This window comes from Scleropages formosus, chromosome 18 (assembly GCF_900964775.1).
Source record: "Scleropages formosus chromosome 18, fSclFor1.1, whole genome shotgun sequence".
Classification (NCBI taxonomy): Eukaryota; Metazoa; Chordata; class Actinopteri; order Osteoglossiformes; family Osteoglossidae; genus Scleropages; species Scleropages formosus.
Genome location: NC_041823.1, coordinates 21,940,170 through 21,956,278, shown reverse-complemented (window position 1 = coordinate 21,956,278; position 16,109 = coordinate 21,940,170). Strand labels below are relative to the sequence as shown.

At 39.3% G+C, this 16,109-nt stretch overlaps 1 long non-coding RNA gene across 1 annotated transcript; it reads left to right on the top strand.

Annotated features, from left to right (window-relative positions):
- The first annotated feature begins 14,723 nt into the window (after window positions 1-14,723).
- LOC114912549 (uncharacterized) lies at window positions 14,724-15,083 on the top strand. The gene is made up of 3 exons (XR_003798311.1): window positions 14,724-14,749; window positions 14,903-14,944; window positions 15,037-15,083. It is a non-coding gene; the product is annotated as an uncharacterized LOC114912549 (long non-coding RNA).
- The last annotated feature ends 1,026 nt before the right edge of the window (window positions 15,084-16,109 follow it).

Here is a 16,109-nt window from a genome sequence, read left to right as displayed (position 1 = left end):
AGCCTGCCTGACATGTACGACATTACCATAATATCAAGTGCATAAGTTGCAGAAACTGCAAAGTTGTCTAATGTACCAAGGGCAACAATGTCAATTCAATTCACACAGACAGACAGACAGACAGAGCATTCCTGACAATAACTGGCAGACTGTTCCAAAGTTTAGACGCTGAAGGCATGTTCTCCTACTGAGATTGTTTTAATCACATGTACTTTAAGGTAACCAGCATCCAGTGAACAAAGGTACCATTCTGGAACATAAGAATCAATCATAATTTGAGACCTGATTATTTCATTATGGGCGGCATGGTGATACAGCAAGTAGTGCTACTGTCTCACAGCACCTGGGTGGGGTGATAGGGCATGGGCTTGATCACCATTCAGTCAGTTTTGCTGTTTCATCACCTTTCTTTTAGTTGTCAGAGACAGCTTCTGTTCCAAATAAGAAGTAAACTGTGTCACTGAATGGCTTGTCTGTTGTTCTGTCCTCTCCATCATTTTTTAAAAAGTTATTTGAACCTGGATGCCATGACCTTGACAAAGCCTTTAATTTATACTTACAACAATAGGAACAAGTCTACAACACACTGGCAACAAATATTCGGGGTTCATTTTTTGGATTTTGTCTTTCACAAGGTAAATAATATAAACTGATCATAGATGGAGCTCCTTGCAGATGTCTTTGCTTTACTTACCCTCCTCATGTTTATTTGCATTGATGCATTGGCCTTTTTCCAAATCACTGAACAGTACAACTCAGTATAAACAAAAGTGCATCCCGCAAAGATCCAACAGATACATAAACATGATTATGAAAGCATAGCTTGCTTTTCTGTTTGATAACATTGTTTTCATAGCCTTAATGATCTAGCAGCTATCTATAGAAATTATACAGAAACAGGAAAATTGATATAGAAAGTAAGAGATAGTGATAAGCTAACTTATTTTGATATGAGGAATTTGGGAAGGAAATAGGTCTAAAAGAGAGAAGTTTTCCGACCCTTTCTTGAATGCTCCAGGGGATTCAACAATAATGTATGACAGAGGGAGTTCATTCCAACACAATGGTGCCAAGACAAAGGGCTTTAGATTGGTGGATAGGCTTCAGAATTTGGATACCTTGTGAGGGGGTAAGGCAAGTGGGCAGAGGTAAGGAAGTATAGAGCTCTTGCCTGGATGTAAGGACAGACCAGTTGTGGGGTAAAAAAAAGTACTTTGACTGTCTTGTAGGCCATAACCAGAGTCTTGAACTTGATCCAAACAGCTACAGGAAGTTGGTGGACAGGGAATAGGAGAGCAAACTCATGAGAAAACTATGGCAGGTCAAACACAATTCGTGCTGTCGCATTCTGTAATGATTTCAGATACTTGATGGGAGAGGGCAGGAGAGCAGACAGGATGGTGTTGCAGTCTGGGTGAGACATTGGACATCAAATTATAGCCTTTATAGACTGAAGCTTAGTCTTGTCAATTGTACAGCTAGTTTTTGTATTAGACATATCAACACAGGTACTCTGTTACCATGGCTGAATGCACAGGTGAGATGGTACTTTGACCATCAGAGGTTATTGTAATTCCTTTGATTGTGATTATAAGTTTTTTGTTTTCTTCTCTACTGTTGGTGGGGCGTAGTGGTGTGGCAGGTTTGGCGGTGCCCAGTGTGTGGCGGGTCTTGGGTTTGAGCCCTCTCTTGTTGACCTTGCGCCCTGTGTTGCTGGGTAGGCTTCGGCTTGCTGCAACCTTGCTTGGGACAAGCGAGTGTTAACATTGGCTGGTTAGTCCACTGTTGCTAGCTGGTTTACTGCACTTATATTTACTAAAGCTGTAATTCTGGATTATTTTCAGTCACCGTTTTTATCACTCTGACCTTGTTCCGCGCTTGATTTTACTGCGGTGTGAATAGCACTATAACAAATAAATTGATTCCACCATGACCTGTGGGTAGAGTGTGGTATGAGAACTGGGCACTGGTGGATTCAGCAGATGAAAAGGAAAAGTCTGCTAAATCAGGTTATGACTGTGATGTACTGGGAGAAGCAAAGAACAGAGTAAATTGCCTGTAGGCCTTTGACTACCATGAGGATGAGTTGGGCAAGTTGTTCAGTGAGTGGGGAAGCTCTTGAGAGGGTAAAGGACCAGCAGGAAAATGTTTTACCATTTCACGCTTTGAACTGCAAAGAAAAGCTTTTCTGTTTCATTTTATTTATTCAACATTTCTAAAAAAATCTTTAATAACCTGTTTTTTGTTTTAGTCCTTATTATAATTGAAGATGATTTTGATGCAGGCACACTGTTATCAAACAAATAACATGTGCGGTAGAAGCCATGTCATGCATGTCGGAGTTGAAGGCATATAATTTGAATAGAAATTTCTGTTCTTGTGAGGTGTTTCTCTAAAGTGTAAGTACTTACTTACTTACGCCTACTACCCCTCCTGGGGCATAGGCCGTCAAGAAGGGCTCTCCAGGCATCTCTCTGAGATGTCTTGAGTACTTGGTGTTTCTGTAGCGGTGTGGGTTTTTTACGGGATGGGGTTGCTTGCTCCATGCCCAACCCTCCTCCTTTATCCGGGCTTGGGACCGGCAGGGGACCCAGAAGGAATCCCTTGGCAGAGTTTAAGTGTAAGTAGTTAAACACATTTTACATTTACATTTCTATGTATTCATTTAGCAGACACTTTTCTCCAAAGCGACGTACATCTCATAGAAAATACCATTTGTGCATTACATTAGGAGAAAGAGACATAGCTGCAGATGTGTGACTCTTAACTGTAGTTAGTTTCCTTCACCATATCCACCGACTTTCAGACAAGTAGCTGCGTAAAACTTTACCAGAATATCGCCGATTCTTAATCACCTTCCTGGTAGTTTTTTTTTTTTTTTTTTTTTTTAAGATACATATAAACATTTTAGGACACAACTGGCATTTGCTAGAAACTTGAAATTCTCATAATGCAGCCTTTGTTATATGAGAGAAGCTGCAGTACCAATACTACAGAAATGTCTGTTAACTCTTATAGGTTTACTCACTCTCTAAAAAAAGCTGCATGGATCCCGTTACACTAAAAATGTGAGTACATGAATGGGTTTATAGTAATGAATCAAGACAAACGAATCAATCTATTCATCTCAGCTCTGATTACACACACACACATTGGTTGAAGTCACTTGTCCCGAGTGGGGTCACGGCGAGCCAGAGCCTAACCTGGCAACACAGAGCGTAAGGCTGGAGGGGGAGGGGACACCAGTCCATCACAAGGCATCCCAAGCGAGACTTGAGCCCGAGAACTACCAGAGAGCAGGACCCAACCAACCCTGCTGCGCCACCACACCCCTCGCTCTGATTATATCTCCTATACATATATATATATAAGAACAAACAGTTTCAACGTATTTAAATAATCATCAGTAAATCAGCAAGAATGTTACTGATCTCATACAATCAGCCAGGCTAACAAAACAACAGGCTGTAAAAACAAGTCTACCACAAATTAATTAAAAGTAGTTCATCAGAATGCATCATTTCATACAGATTCATGATGCTCATTGGCTCTGTTGCTTGTACACACACTGTTTCCTGCTGTGTGCCCTTCAGTCAAGGTCTTGACCTAACAGGCACAATCTAAGACAACACAGGGTGCTTCCTCTTTTTCACACACACATCTGCAGCTGGTCAGGAAACTGTCAGCTGTCTACTAATAGAAATGAATGCACCTTTGACATTCAAGCATTCAAGAAAATTTCAGAAACACACACACACAGTCTGAAAGCGCTTGTCCTGAGCAGGGTCGCGGCGAGCCGGAGCAGAACCCGGCAGCACGGGGAGCAAACTAATACAGCCTGACGTTTAATATGAATTTGCATTTAATTTAATACTGAAGGAGGTGTGTATCAGGCCAGTTCAAAGACGTCCGTCTTCAACAATTGCGGTTTTGCACACATCACTGCTCTGAGGGGTGTAGGAGCCATCGACCGCAGATGCAAAAGCAATACTTTGACTAATGAAAGACTTACTTCTGAGAAGTTTCCTTGTTGTCATGTCCTGGGATCCATTCACCTTTTCTTTTAGGGAGTCTTGCAGCGTGATCCTGTCTTCTTCATGGTGAAACCGGACTGCGTGAGTTCTGGATTCTCTGTTTCCCGTATCTGACCGGCTCGAAATTGTATGGTGTTTTGGGGAAGATTCCGATTTCCAGGTGACCCTCTTAGGTGCAGAGACCAAAAGTTTAGCACAAACAAAAGCAAACAAAATTTCAGTACCTGAATGAAGCGAAGCAAGAAATACTTGGAATGTGCTGAGTTTACCTTCTGCAGCACATCTTTTTGCAAGATAGCAGTTATTCTGCACAAAACACAATGCAAATTTTCAAAATTACTTTAAAATTGTTATATGAAGTGTTAAAGCCCTGATTTGGAAAAGTTACCATAATGTATTATGTAATGTAATGTGTAATATTCTTTGTTGCATTATTCTGTTCTCCTGTGAGCTATACATTGGTTTCTGTGACATCTAAGAAAAACACTGTTTGGCCAGAGCAAACAAACACGCACAGAAACACACACACACTGACTGAAGCTGCTTGTCCCAAGCTGGGTTGTGGCAAGCCAGAGCCTAACCTGGCAACACAGGGCGTAGGGAACACACCCAGGACGGGACACCAGTCAGTCTGTCGCAAGGCATCCCAAGCGGGACTCAAACCCCTGACCCACCAGACGCCCCCCAGAGCAAGCAAAACACTGCTAAACTACAGAAATAAAAAAATTAACAAAATAAAACTAAATATGAAACACATTATATTAAATGTGTAGCATGGTGATGTAACATATACTGCTGGGGCCTGCAGAGTCTGGGATGTGGGCTGACATACTCCTTTAACTCTTGCTGCGGCTGTGCAGTTTTCCTGCTCTCCCGTTTTTCTCTAGCGGAGCTTACTTGTCAACCCACAGTACGACCAAACATGTTTCACATTAATTGACTCTGAACTGCCCTTGTGTGTGAGGTGAACGACTGATTGCCCTGCAATGGACTGAGGTCTCCTTCCTGAAGGTTCACACCACTCTGCATTAGGGAATGCAGTTATCGAGAGTGGGTGGGTAAACAGGATAATTACACTGGGATCAGAGCAATGTTCATTGTCGCTGATTTTTGCCAGATTGCTCAGACTATTATTCGTTTCCCTGTATGCACACTATACAACATTCCACGTTTGCGTGTGCAGCAAGCACTGCTTTCCAGGTGCACAAACCCCCTACTTCCTGGCTGCTGTCGCATTCTAAGCAACAGAATGGAAAGTTTCATTCTTCACGCCAAATTTAACTTGTTTTAAAATGGTACACAAACAGATGCCGCACTGGCCAGAGGTTTAAAAAAAAAAAAACTACATACACAGGACATCACAGGCCAAGTAAGTGAACATTTGGAATGTAAGAGCATACGGGGTCAAAACTTAATTTAATTTACATTGGCATGTTTATTACTTATTTTTAATAGTATAAATCTGCTATTTCGGCTGTGATTTCAATTACTGACATTTAGGATTTAATAATTGTTGTGGCTGGGTGATGTAGACATCATGGGGGAAGTAGAAAGTATTCAAAAGGTCTTTTTAGAGATGCTGACGTGTGGCTGTTTCCTGTTAGTCTACTTTAAAAATACTATCCGTCTCCGTCCAGTGCAGGTCTTAGAAAAATCCAACCCCCCACCTTTACGAACCCTGCTTTTATATTTAAAAAAGTTTGTTATCCCTGATAGGGGGGTGCAGTGGTGCAGTGGGTTGGACCGGGTCCTACTCTCCGGTGGGTCTGGGGTTCGAGTCCCGCTTGGGGTGCCTTGCGGCGGACTGGCGTCCCGTCCTGGGTGTGTCCTCTCCCCTTTTGGCCTTCCGCCCTGTGTTGCCGGGTAGGCTCTGGTTCCCTGCGACCCCGTATGGGACAAGCGGTTCTGAAAATGTGTGTGTGTGATTTCTAACGAATTTAACACAAATTGACAATGTAATAGTAACCAATAGCACCCAACAGCAAAAATGAAAGAAGCATGATTATACAAAATATTAGATGGAGTATTTTGTACTGCACCATGAAACAAGCCAAGGAGTAAATTTTCTTACCGGTGTTGAGGTTCTCTGCAGGCTACAGTAATTCTCTCTCCAAGTGCCATTTCACTTTGTGCTTATATAGCCCCCATCAGACAGATTTTCTAAGATTAAGAAGAAGAGTTAATTTCTTGAATACAGAGTCCAATACACACACACACACATTTTCAGAACCGCTTGTCCCATACAGGGTCACGGGGAACTGGAGCCTACCCGGTAACACAGGGCGTAAGGCTGGAGGGGGAGGGGACACACCCAGGACGGGATACCAGTCTGTTGCAAGGGACCCCAAGTGGGACTCGAACCCCAGACCCACCGGAGAACAGGACTGTGGTTCAACCCACTGCACCACCACACCCCCTCAGAGTCCAATAATCATGTCACTATATTATCAGCTGTCTATATTTCCCTTTGAAAGCCCATCTGACCTAATCCAAATGGTTAAATATTGATTTAGTGATGTAATCATGGTGTTGGATATCATTTTCTTGGGTTTTTTCATCTCCGATGTCTGATTTAACTTTGTAATATTGTTCAGTGTCACAGCACCTTCTTCATTTTTTTTTTTTTTACTTTATTCAATACCATAAGAATAAAATAAAACTTCCAATATTCCACATTACAAACATAAAATAACATCTTCACATTTCATTATAAAACCATCTCTCAACATAAACATGACAGAGCTTATTCACTTCTCCATACATCTTGGATCACCAGTACAAAGAGTAATAAACATCAGAATTTAAAAGCAAATATAAACTTCCATTATGACAAAAAGAACCTGGGACTTTAAAACCCTTCACAGCACCTTCTTCATACAGTAGCTAGTGTATGTGATAGCGGTCCTGGTATTTTTTTGACAATATTGCACATTTACAGAATTAAGTGATTTGAACCCCAAGCATGCATTCACCACAAGAGCTGGGAGTGTGGCCTTTTCGGTTCTCAGTGTCTTTGAGTTCCGCTTTGTGAAAAAAAACATCACCCTCTAGTGCCTTCGTTTCCGTGCCATCAAAAATAACTATGTACAGTGTAGTTTCAGTATGATTCATTCTATGTGCCAAAGAAGGATTGTGGGCAGGTAAGATGTGAAGGAACGTGTGTCTTAAGTGAAGGAAGTTGATGCTTAATAAACTGAGGGGTTCAACTGAACGTGTGTCTAAAGTCAGGCTCTAACAAAGTGTGTTGTAATATAAACCTGTGATTTTCACTCCTGTTCTCAGAAGTTGAAGGGGAAGAAAAAGGTAACAACATGATCAGTTTTTGCTTTAAACGCTGCATGTTTAGAGAAGAGATGTACTTTGTATCACGTCATATTAAGGTTTCAGTTGCTCGCATAAAATTCTCACTTTTCCATCCCATTGCAGCTCCAGTTATTGTTTTGCTTTGTTTTTATTTTGAGATTTGATTCTAATTGCTCCAAAAAACTGGCATTTGCCAGGCAAAGCAATGACTTGGAGCTTGCTAGCCGTAGATTTTTGCTTCAGAGTAGTAAACACAGTTTACAGAATGATGAAATTCTGTGGAAAATAATGTCTGTTCTAAAACATGCTCACTTTCATGTTAATTTTTTCCTATAATTGTTATTTTGCGTGTGAACTTGAGTATTTTAGCTCACAATATTCTTTATAAAATAGTGTTCCTCCTAATCCATTGTAAAACTCAAACATGTAGATGAAGAACTTTGGTTGAGAAATCTGAAATCAAAGCTAACTGATTGGTTCAGGATGTTTGCATTACCTCATTATTTTGAATAATTTTTATCAACTCTGCTGGTTTCAGGAATACTGTTGATTGTTTTCCTTTCCTATTTTTTATTTGCCAAAGCACCCAGAGCCTTTACAATATTAGCAATATTTGCTAACTAATGGATATACTAGTATTTTATAGTTCAGTTTTCGGTCACACCATTCTGGAGTGAGTCAGGATGTGTTAAAAATTTTACTTTTATTTACTGCAACAATGTTTAGGCGCATGTATAAAAACGAGCAGTTACATACTGTACATGTCTTTGGATCCCATGGATCAAAACTGCTTCTGGGCACTTACAGTATGTCAAGTACCGTATTTTTCCTGTATCTGATATATATCTGCATAATGTATGTGTCATATTTTGAGAAGAATTGTGGAACAAGGTACTGCTTTCAAGGGGGGTGCAGTGGGTTGGACTTGGTCCTGCTTTCTGGGGGGTCTGGGGTTCAAGTCCTGCTTGGGGTACCTTGCGACGGACTGTCGCCCTGTCCTGGGTGTGTCCCCTCCAGCCTTATGCCCTCTGTTTGCTGGGTTAGGCTCCAACTCCCTGTGACCCTGTATGGAACAAGCAGTTCAGATTATGTGTGTACTGCTTTTATGAATTGAGTATTTTGTGGTTTTGCATGGATCAGCAAATATTTGTGATAATTAAATCAGGGAAATGTGCATTATCACTCAGAGGGAAATGGAATGGTGTGGAGTTCAGAGGTGTTTCTCCAGAGCGCGTGCACCACTTTTATTTTATGCTTATATTCCTGATTCACTGCAACTTCAGGTCAACAAATTTTATTCAAAAAGAGAGGTAATATCCATGGTCTTGCAATATCATCTGGGACCATTACTACAAAATTGGAAATCAAAATGCAGGTGTTGGAGATGTTAATGAAAAGTAATAGATTTAAACACCCTGCAGGTGATATGAAATAAAATTAACAATATTTTGACACTTGCGATCTACAAGCTTATAGATTCTTTGATAAGAACAGTTATCCTACAGTCTACTAATATAATCCACATCCATAAAAATATTTTCTTGGGCCTGAAAGCCAGCAAAACAGTATGTTTCTGTAATGTTTAGCAAACAGAAGTGTGGTGCCCTCCTGAGTATTGACACTAAAGGAAAGGATCTGCTGCAACTGTATTTTCCTCTTTCCACCCTTTTTCCCTAGGCTGTTATTCTACTGTGGTATAGTGAATCTTAGTATACTGTAGTATATCTTGTGGTACAGTAAATCCAGGGGCAGTGTGGCATGCTGTTTCAGTTCACAGCCACTAGGGGTGCCACTAAAAGCCAAACACACACACTATCTGAATCGCTTGTCCCATACGGGGTCACGGGGAACCGGAGCCTAACCCAGCAACTCAGGGCGTAAGGCTGGAGGGGGAGGGGACACACCCAGGACGGGACGCCAGTCCATCGCAAGGCACCCCAAGCAGGACTCGAACCCCAGACCCACCGGAGAGCAGGACCCAGTCCAACCTACTGCGCCAGTGGCCAGAAAAGCCGAACAAAGAAAAGGCATCTCCTTCTCTCTCCCTTCTGTCATTGGGAGAACTTAGCAAAATGGGATTGGTTGTAGTTTGGTGGAAAACATTACACACAAGACAGTAACAATATACAAAATGGCCACAATATGCAAATAATAAATAACAAAGTCTAAGTATACAACAGTATACATCACATGAGTAGATGCATAAAGTTTATCAGTTCAAGAATTCACAAAATTATTAAACATTTACATGTTTATTATGCATTTAAGAGATAAGGTGAGAAGTGAGCCTGAAAGAGGTGAGTTTTGAGACCCTTCTTAAATGCTGATTGAGATTCAGCAGCTCTGAGTGACAGAGGGAGGGAAAAAAACATGCTTTTTATTCTGGATCTTTTTTGCATGGGACCACCAAGCAGGCAGAGGTGGAGGAGCGTAGCTACACAAAGACATGTATACACATGAAAAGGTTGGTGTTCAGTAACTATGAACCTCCTGGTTTTAATATCAGTAATCACTGAATTGTTTTTCAGAAAAAAAGTCTACTAGGCACAACATCAATGTTTCTAGGTGTTTCAAAGGCGTAGATTTCATCAGATTTTGGGAAATGAATGTTATCATGGCTGGTTTTCTAGGCACTTGAGCAATTTTCAGGTTTCTAACTTGCTGATGGTTGGGAAAGGAACAATTCCTTTAAAATTATGCTTTTGATGATATTGCTTCTTTCATCAGTATGAAAATTAATTTCTTTGTGAACACATTTAATTCTTTTTTCTGTGCTTCTGTTCTTGATTTTCAGTCACTGAACAACATAAAATATGGATGTACTCACAAGACTGGTGCTGTATTTTTTCTCCCTCCAAGGTAATCATAATTTACTTCAAACTCCAGATTCACATTATTAGCCAATCTCTCCTAGCTATCCCATACCAGTTTCAGCAGATTCTCTCGGAACTAATTCTACCCACATTTTGTTTCAACAGCTCTCTGCTGTCCTGTGTCCTGTGCTGAATGGGAGGCAGAAGTCATTAAGAAGATAGAGGTTTTGACCACATCCTGTGTAGTGATACCCTGCAGCTTTGAATACCCTGGTGTCCAAAAGTCCCATTCGCAACTCAGGGGAATATGGTACAGTGGGAATGCAAGAGATAAATTCATTTACCATGAAGATGATACAAAAATAGTGGAGAACTTCAAAGGTCGCACAAAGATGGTGGGAGATCTGGGCTCAAAGAACTGCACTTTAGAAATCGTTGAATTTAAAAACCACGATGCTGGTCCATATTGCTTCAGGATTGAAATTCCTGGTGGAGAAAACTTTTCTTATAAGGATAATTGTGCTCAGGTCTTTGTCACTGGTATGTTTACTTTTATATAACTTTTCCTCCACATTGAGAGTGCATGTTTTATTTGGTCAAAAATCACAAAGGTGGCCTGAATTGTGTCATCTTTAAAACCTCTGGATTCTCGTTTACACAGAAAAACCTGAAGAGCCAAAACTCCATTATCGTGAAAAAGCCTATGAGGGGAGCCCCTATGCCATCACCTGCTCTGTCATTCACACTTGCCCTTCTCACATGCCTGAGCTCACCTGGAGTCGGGGCGGTAAAGAAGAGGTCACCACCCACTACAAAAGCATCGGTGAAGGAAAGTGGGAGGTCCAGTCTCTGCTGACCTTTGTTCCAAACGAACATGACGATGATGCTGATATCACTTGCGCTGCAAATTTCTATGGAGGGATGAATAGTGAGAGCAAAATGAATCTGCGTGTCAAACGTGAGTTACGCTATTGCTAATCAGAGATTGAAGCAGTCAGGACAGCTGTATTTTTTTGTGAGCTGTACCATTATACCACTACAGGTTTCACTCATTTAGTGGAGGCTCTTTTGCAAGAATAGCAGTGAATGGGCTAATGTAATTTGTACTGTGAAATTCGCATATCAAACTGTTAACTGCTGAGAAATACCTTAAAAGAACAGATAAGTGACTTGTTGATGTTGAACCAGAAAAGACAAGCAACCTTCTCCCTGACACACAGCATGGCTTCATCTCTGCATCTCAGCTGCAAATAAAAGTTTACATGTATCAAAACTGGGGGGCAAGCTGTTTCAGACGGTGTGAGTGTGTATTTAAACTTGAAGTGATAAAACATACAGTATTGTCTTGACAGGCAAGGTCATCTTTAATATTGATACACATAATGACTTTGCGTATACACACTTTCTCTGAACCACTTGTCCCATATGGGGTCATGGGGAACCAGAGCATAACCCAACAACTCAGGGCACAAGGCTGGAGGGGGAGGGGACACACCCAGGACAGGACACCAGTCCATCCCAAGGCACCCCAAGTGGGACTTGAACCCAAGACCCACCGGAGAGCAGGACCTGGTCCAACCCACTTCGCCACTGCGCCACCACACCCCCCTTGACTTTGTATAACTACTTCTAATTATTTGCTTGTTGATGCAGATGGGCAACGTTTTTTTTTTAAAAGGAGCCACTTAAAATAAGTAGCTGCCTCATGTAATACCATTCTCTACAGCCAGTGCTACTTCACTGCTACTGCTACTTAATTTTTCTTGATGTATTAATGATTACTTGTAATAAATGCATTGCACTGTATGTAGGCTGCTGTAATTTAACAAAATTATGCAGATATTTTGTCACATTTGATATTTAATCATACAAATATAGATTTTTTTTTAAATCAAATCCCTTAGGGCACAGAGCTTTTATTAATCTGATTTAAACTTCTGTTGTTCATTTTTTTCTGCTTGTGCACGCATTATACTTTTAACGTATTGATTCCAGTCTTTCGGTACTTGAACACATGCAGGACAGATGTATAAATATTTGCACCTATTTTAGTTTTAGTTGTAATTATCTTTTCAATAATGTTCATTCTTAATTTTGACCCGTTAACTTTAAACTTTCTATTTCTGTTGTAGTAATTACTAAAACTATCACTGTCTGTCATTCTCAGACTTAATTTCTTTGAGAAGGAAAAAAACTGAAAGATTGCTTTTTCAAACCTTTTGTCATTGTACAAATGCATTTATCTCTATTCTGATACCATTAACCTAAGGAAACATGGGTTTAAATGGAGGAATTAACCTAATTATGTTTATTATTTGGCTTAAGCAAGTTACCACCATTGTTACTTGGAAGTCTTACTACAACTTGGATTACTGCTCCAATAATTTATCAAGATGGAAAATATTACAGGAAAAAATCTACAACATCTGGTTTATGCATCGAGGAATGAAGATGAATATAAGAACCGTGTTTTTTGCTCAGCTATTACAGTGCACTTTCTTTTCCTGCAGCATTATGATACAGATGGGGGGGCGCGGTGGCGCAGTGGGTTGAACCGGGTCCTGCTCTCCGGTAGGTTTGGGGTTTGGTTGGACCAGGTCCTGCTTTCTGGTAGGTTTGGGGTTTAAGTCCCGCTTGGGGTGCCTTGCGACCTACTGGCACCCCGTCCTGGGTGTGTCCCCCCCAACCTCTTGCCCTGTGTTGCTGGGTTAGGCTCCGGCTCCCCACGACCCCATATGGGACAAGCGGTTTCAGATGATGCGTGTATGTATATTATGATACAGACATTTCCATAATGACAACAGGGTATAGAGTAATGTTCAGTGTTTTCCTGAATTTATAAATGAATTTTTCACATTGACTGTGTAACTGCTGTTACTTTTTGATACACTGTGTCATGAGTGTCAGTGTCTCATCTTTGTGTTTACTTTTAGGCTTATTCGGTAACCTTACTGTAGTGTTATGTTTGATATGTGTTATAAACTCTGAGTTTTATTGAGTTTATAATAGGTAAATACGTAACAAGATTTCTAAATTGTAGTCATTAATTAAAACTGAATTTGAATATAATTTGCTGTTTTAGGTGAACAAAAAATAACAGATCACAAAAATTTCCTCTGTGTATTTATTGCAATAAGATTTTGCCAATATAAATATCTAGGAATCAGATTTATTATGATGATTAGAAAATTAGAGAAATTCATATGAATATGTTGTTAAAACCAGTTTTTTTTTTTTGTTTTTTTTTCTGAAGTTAAGGGGAACACTTTGCATATCACCATCCCTGTGGCAGCTGTAGGAGCTACTGTAGTCCTTTTTGGAGGACTGTGCTTTTTGATGAGAAGAAAATACAAGTAAGTCATTCAGAACTTTCCTTTAAATGTCATTAATTTGATCACAGTGCAAATCAAGACATCAAATTGATGTAATTTCTTCAAATTCACTAGGTAAATTAAGGAATAATATATCTGTTGGTTTAAAGGCATTTTTAGCCTAGGAGACAATGTGAGTCATTGTCAGTTGTTTAACAAGCCCTTCATTCTGTTCAGTTTATTGCCACCTCTGCATGTATTCGTTTATTAATATAATTAGCACTCTGAAACAACCGTTTGAAGCTTCCTCCCTTCATTTGGCTGCATAAGGTCAAAGTGTTGCACTATAGTATTTGACATTTCTCCATATTTATTGTTGGCTTCCACTTCCAGGAAACACATCGCAGATCTTAAAGCACAAGGTGATAATAGGCAAGTAACCAAAGTACAGCATTTTGTTCCTTAAATAAATAGTATATATTTTCCCATCTTATTTACTTAAATAGATGTTTTTTTGCCGAGTCTTTACAGTGAACCACTGCATGGTTTATCTTTATTTTTATACAGATGTATGATTACTAAAACATGGCAAGTTCAGCACATTTCTTAGAGGCGAGGTCATGCATGTGTACAAATAACATATATAATAGAATATATGCATGTACATAATATAAACAGATTATTTTTGTGTATTGCTTCATATATTGATTTATATATTTGATTAATAGCAGATATACATAGACACTTCCTGTTCCAGTTTAAACAGAATTTATTTACAATATTTACTCAGTATTGAACGTAATAATAGTTAATTGAAAAGCTAAAGTAACGCAATGGCATGATTTTCTTTTTTCACCAGTACCTCTTTGTGGAGCCAAATTTCTCAACTCTCTCGCAGGTAGGAAGTTGGTCATATGATGCTGAATAAATATATCTAATTGACACAGCCACATTCTATTTAACATTGTTGTGATTCTGGCAAATATTTTTAATTGGTCAGCTCCTTTAAGTGATCAAGTAATGATTTTTAGAAATTTACTTATCTATCATGCTATCATGTATCACTTATTATTTAACCTACAGAAGAAGCCCTAATGGTTTTGTGGAAGAACGATCTCGACCAGAAAGAAGGCAAGAAAATCTCTGAACTTTTCTAGACCTATGCAATTTTGTCACCTTAAACATTTTTAAAATTACAGATAGACTCAAATTTGACATAAGAACAATTCACTGTGTGAATAACAATAATCATTTTCATGAACAGGTCATTTTGGAACAGATTTTCCAGGTTGGTTCACAGTTAATTATGAATATTATTATATTTTATTTTGCATTACATTATGGCTGAACATCACCCTCTTGCACCCAGCGGTTATTACATTTTTTTCTCCTTGATCATGTTCTCGCTGACGTTGTTTGAAGTTCTCTTATTTTCTTACAGAAGAGGAAACCCTAATACTATGAACATGAATGTAAATTACAGGTACATTTTTACTTTACATAAAATCTTATTAATTTTTATCTGATAAAATTAAGGCATAGGCAGTAATGCCAAAAAAAAACTGTATTTTTCAGTTTAAATAATGACAGCGTCACCTGTGGTAAATCTACCCCCAAACCACGCCTTCCATCTCCTGAAAGGTAATTTGGATTAGGTGAAGATTCAGTATCTTCTGTCCTTTTTAAATCTGACAAACTTAGTTTTATGAATTAGGATGTTTACGTAATATAAGGTCTCACACTTTTAAAAAACATTTTGTTTTAGCCACCCTAAATTCGACTGTGGAAAGATGACTGGGAAAAAATTTGATGAGGTATGTATTTCTCCTTTCTGAGTTTATCTGCTGTGGATTAGCAAATCATGGGTACACCTAAAAGGGCACAGCGTGAGGATTGTTGGGAAAGTGCAGCTTAATAGACACAACATCAGTGCTTAGACAGAGGACAATTGGCCCTCAAACAATTTGCGATCTTGGGAGCAGGAAATACTCATGGGCTGGAGAACCAGCGTTGAGAATCCCTTACTACTAACTGGGACATGTGAAAGCACTACTGCCCCTCAAATTTTAGCTTCCCACTGCAGTTTTACAGGTGAAATGTCTAATGTCTAAAAGAAGATGGTAATAACTGTTTCTTTCTTTTTGAAACTACAGCCAGATGATGATTATGTTAACTCTGCTGAACTCAATATATATGGGAATATGTAGGCAATCCAATGTGCTCAACCTGGAGAAACAAAAAAGAAGATCTATAAGTTTTTTTTTTTTTCAATCTTTGACAGTTGGTGTTCTTATTTCTTGTCATTTACTTTTTCTTTTTCCACTCAAGATCAATTTTGGTCATTTAATTGAGTATGGTATCTATTTAACAAAAGTGAAAATAATATGTAGCTAATGGAAACTATGAATGTTTGCAGAACTTTTGATTTCAGTCATGTTGGATTCCAAAACCTTTTTTGCAATTTGTAAGTGTACTTTTTTTTTTTTATGTTTATTGCACTGGTAAATGAAAAGCCAAAATTCGTTTTTGAAATACTGTGCCTTTTAATGCAGGGATTTAAAATGTAGGTAAACTATTCGGCTGCAGTGAAATTGTTCCATACAGATAAATTTTCCAGAAAAAAGGTTTAATCTTAAGTGTGGACAGCA